The following is a 4,615-nucleotide window of genomic DNA, read 5'->3' on the forward strand; positions in this document are numbered from 1 at the left end:
ATTTATGTGTTTATTATTTTCATTTTTACATTGCAATTTCTGGAAACATTTCTTTAAGAAGCCACATCTCCAGGACTGAAAATAACCATTTTGAAGACACATTAAATTTTGGAAGGGACAGGTAGAGCAGCTGCACTCAGAGGGACCAACTTTGGATATGAAAGTTCAACTCATACTGAGGGGATATACTTTTATATATAAACTTCCCGAAATCACTCTCTTATCCACATTGACAATGCAAGTTGATCACCAATTCAGCTATATTTACCCTAGTGAAAAAGTAGAAGATGAAGCTAAGCAATGGAAGTACTGGTAGTATAAGACAGTCTTTCAGCTCTAAGGGTAACTATTCAAATTCATTTGAGGCTGATGGTGTCAGTAAGTTATTACAGTCTAAACAGCAGATTGTAATCTTAAGAAATGGTGAGATGGGTTCAGCCTGGATGGAGTTTAATAAAAGTTATACCCGTTACCTAGCGTGGTTAAGACAACATGCAGAAAAGCTTTACCATTTAATACTGAAATTTGCTGAGTCCCCTGTGGCACAATATTTAATATCTTGCTTAGCAGTGAACATAAGAGTAGCCATAAGGGTAATATGACTATTTCTCTGGCTACAGTTAAGCACAAGCTTACATATGTTGCTGGGCCACAGGGGCAAGGCTGCTTGGTGGAGGCCCAGGCCACCCCACTGCTCCTGCCTCCCCTCCCCTCAGTGGGGCAGGCACCTCTCCCTTTGTCCCCAGCACGAGCCTCCAGGGTCGCTCGCATGGACTACAATCAACGTGTCTATGTTCAAGTTTCCCTTGGGCTGTTAAACCCCAAGACAGCTGGCTGCAAATACTCAGCGTTGGATTGATACTGCCCTTTGCAGTCAGATGAAGACTTCAGAGGAAAAGAGCAATCTCCTTGTTTTACAGACAGAGAACAACATGGAACGAACCAGCTTGTTGAAAAAGTTAGTAGCTATTCCTGACCATACAACCATCTCTGTGACCCCAGAAGACAGAGTATGTGCCTTAAGCAAACTTGGCAGCAATATCACAGTTAATGAAGATATCACTCCACATTGTTACTTTAGATCTGGAGTAGAGATGGAGCAAATGGCATTAGTATATACAGAGGAGGGAAACCTGGAGAATGCTTTGGTTTTCATAATAAGTTCATAATGTTGTTTGTAGAAAAGCTGCTCAGTCACTGAGACTATCACCAATGTGCCGTACCAGAAAAAAAAGTTATTATTAAGAGACAGAAGGAAGTTGCATTTCTATGGACAGATGAATTGAAGAGAGGTATTTTAAAAAAATGTAACTTAGAATATCAAGAATACATGCAAAACAAAAACAAATGTAAAACTGAATTTCTGAAGAAACTAGGGCATCAAAACTAATAGAGGCAGAGAAGAAACCAATCACATATATGCAGCAACATAAGCTTGAATCAGAACAGTTTCAATTCTTTAAGGATCAACTTATTGTCTACTGCACTGCTTGAGAAAAAAGAGAGAAGCAGCACATCTGGCTGCACTGTGCATTCGCCTCCAGTAAATCAGATCTTAAAGGCAGTGTCTGCTTTAAGTGCTGTTCAAACTCAATTGGCTGAAGCACTCAGAGGTGTCATTTTGCCCAGGGATCTCTGTCAAAAATTTCTGCTGCTAGCAGAGGCAAATACAGTAAGAGAAGTAGAGACATGTTGAATTCTCTGTGGAAAACTGGCACATAATGAATTTACCCATGTAATAGCACCAAAGCAATTTCCAGGACCAGACTACTGCAACATGGAGAATGTGGAAGAATTATTTGATATTCAGGGTCAGTATGATCTCCTCACTTTGGGTTGGATCCATACACATTCAGCACAAACTGCATTCTCATCTAGTCTTGATCTTCATACTCATTGTTCTTATCAGCTAGTGTTGCCAGAGGCCATTGAAATTGTTTGTTCACCAATGCATAATGACACTGGGATGTTCGGACTTACTAATACTAGCATGGTAGAAGTTTCTGTGTGTAAAAAGAAGGGATTCCATGAACATACAAAGGACTAGGAGCAGATTGAAATGCACAATTTCTTTTAAATTTCACAGACTGTTCCCAGATTCTGCAGGTTTTGGGGTGCTATCATCAGTAGCAGTAGAAGCTGTTTCTGGCCTTGTGCTAGGGAATGTTCAGGTGCAGAGGGAGCATTTAAATCTAATACCATTAAGGATCAGGAGACTATAATTTAAGATTATTGTTTTGCAGAGTTTTAGAGGAGTTCTATAGAAGACTACTAGTGTTTTAACTTTTTTTCTTTCCATTTTAGCATGTTGAAAATTCAATAAGAGAAAGCTAGTAATTGAAGTAATGAATGGCTTTATTAGTTAAGTGGGTATTAATGAGTATTAGTATGAAACTGGTGTGTTAGGCCTGGTATTTATTATGGTATAACTCCACCCTAGCCAGACTCAATACAATAATAAATACCTATATTATTTTCAGATGTCTCATCTTGTGGGAAAGTGTGTGTGACTACAAGATGGAGTTATATTAACATGGAGTTTCCTCAGAGAATATGCATGTTCCTGAAAGCAAACATTTGTCTACATTCTAGGAAAGCCTAAGCAAAATGTTGAGTGGAACATCTGCTGTTTAAGAGTCTCATTCTCAGACATCTTTAAAGAAGTTTGCATTTATTTATTTATTAACAATTACTGATTTTAAAAAATAAAGACCTTGTAAAACCAAACATCTTTTAACACCATTTTAAAGAAAGCTGAAACTAAATTACTCCTAAAATAAAACAGCTCTACTATGCTTGCATAGAAACATCAGATATTAACAATAAAGCCACCTGTTATTCTCTGGGCATCTATATAATTCTCATTAAATTATTATTTTTTTTATATCCAGCCTCTGGTAATTACTTTTTACCAGTTAACACAGCTTACATCAATTACAAAAAGGCTTATGATGAAGGATATTAGTAAAATACCCCTTCAGGCCTGACCTCACCAAATATGAATCTACTAGATGGGGGCTGGAGGTGTTTATTTAAAACAAAACTCAACGACAGTAATGGTAATGATAAACTTACAATGTCTGACAGCAGAAAGCTAAACTAAACAGCCAAATAAAACAACTACAATCAGCTAAATAAAATAACTCAGTCTCCAAATGTTGTAATAGACAACTAATCTGCTAATTAAACAATATACCCATGTGTATTGGGTCTGGCTAAGATGGAATTAATCTTCCCCACAGCAGCCCTCATAGTGCTGTGCTTTGTACTGGTGGCTGGAACACTGTTGATAACATACCAATGTTTTGGCTACTGATGGTCAGTGCTCGCACAGCATCAAGGCTGTCTCTCCAACATTTCACCCAACCAGTGGGCTGGGGGAGAGCAAGATCTTGGGAGGGAACACAGACAGGACAGCTAAACCAAACTGTCCAAAGGGATATTCCATACCATATGATGTCAGCTCAGCAATAAAAGCTAAGAGAAAAGAGGAGGAGTGGGGGGTATTAGTTTTCTGATATTTTTCTGCTGGAGCAACTGCTACAGGTACTGAAGCCCTGCTTCTTGAGAAGTGGCTGAACATCACCTGCTGATGGGAAGTAGAAAATACATCTTTTGTTTTCTTTTTATTCCACATGCAACATTTGCATTCTGCTTATTAAACTGCCTTTATCTTGACGCACGTGTTTGATTATTTTTTTTCTTTACATCCTAAGTTCTCCCCTTTATCCTGCTGAGGAGGTGAGTGATAGAGCAGCTTGGTGGCACATGGCAATCAGCCAAGGTCAACTCACCACACCATAGTGATATGACTTCACTCCAGAAACAGAAAAAGTCAAAGAATAAAAAAATTTGAAGATCTATTGACACACATTTTTTGCTGTGAAGCTTTGCTAAAAATATTGTAGTTACCTCACATTTGGAGAAGTAATACTAACAGATTTTTTTTGTGAAACCATCAGATGATTTAATGCCACTTTTTCATCTGTGGAAAAAGTCTAGTAAATGAACCTGGCACGTGCAAGATTAAACCTAATTCTTCCCAAACTTTTTACATGTTGTTCTCTTCTTTAAGTCTCCTGTGTAAAAATAAGGAAGAGTTTTTCTCTTTCAAGTTTTTGCTTTCTCATTGACTTCTTTGATAAAGCCAAATGTTTCTCATTTTGAATCCTGTTGAATGAAGGAAATGTAATATATTTCAATTACAGTTGGGCTAATCTCTCTGCCAAATTTACTGGTTTGTGCAAAACTCCAATGAAAGCACACAATGCAATTGATAAAATTAGACATCTTTGGCTGAGTTGCTCACATCAGAATTGTAAGTTTAGATGACAAAACTAATTTAAAGAATAGACTTTGCCGATCCTTACTTTATAGCAATATAAATACCACCAAGAGTCAGTTCTGATGGATGACAGCATTATGAAAACACAGCAAATGGGAAACCAACAGGTTCCATTTCTAAATTAGATTTTTAAATTCAACCATATGAGAGCAAGCTGTGTAGCTGGCATCACATCAGGAAATGGTGGGAAGGGAAGGGAAGGGAAGGGAAGGGAAGGGAAGGGAAGGGAAGGGAAGGGAAGGGAAGGGAAAGGACTGGGAATGATTTTAC

The 4,615-nt window shown here is 38.0% G+C and overlaps 1 pseudogene; it reads left to right on the forward strand.

The window, feature by feature from the left end:
• The first annotated feature begins 932 nt into the window (after window positions 1-932).
• Window positions 933-2,987, forward strand: LOC104626031 (annotated as a pseudogene).
• The last annotated feature ends 1,628 nt before the right edge of the window (window positions 2,988-4,615 follow it).

Source organism: Phaethon lepturus, unplaced genomic scaffold, assembly GCF_000687285.1.
Source record: "Phaethon lepturus isolate BGI_N335 unplaced genomic scaffold, ASM68728v1 scaffold1239, whole genome shotgun sequence".
NCBI lineage: Eukaryota > Metazoa > Chordata > Aves > Phaethontiformes > Phaethontidae > Phaethon > Phaethon lepturus.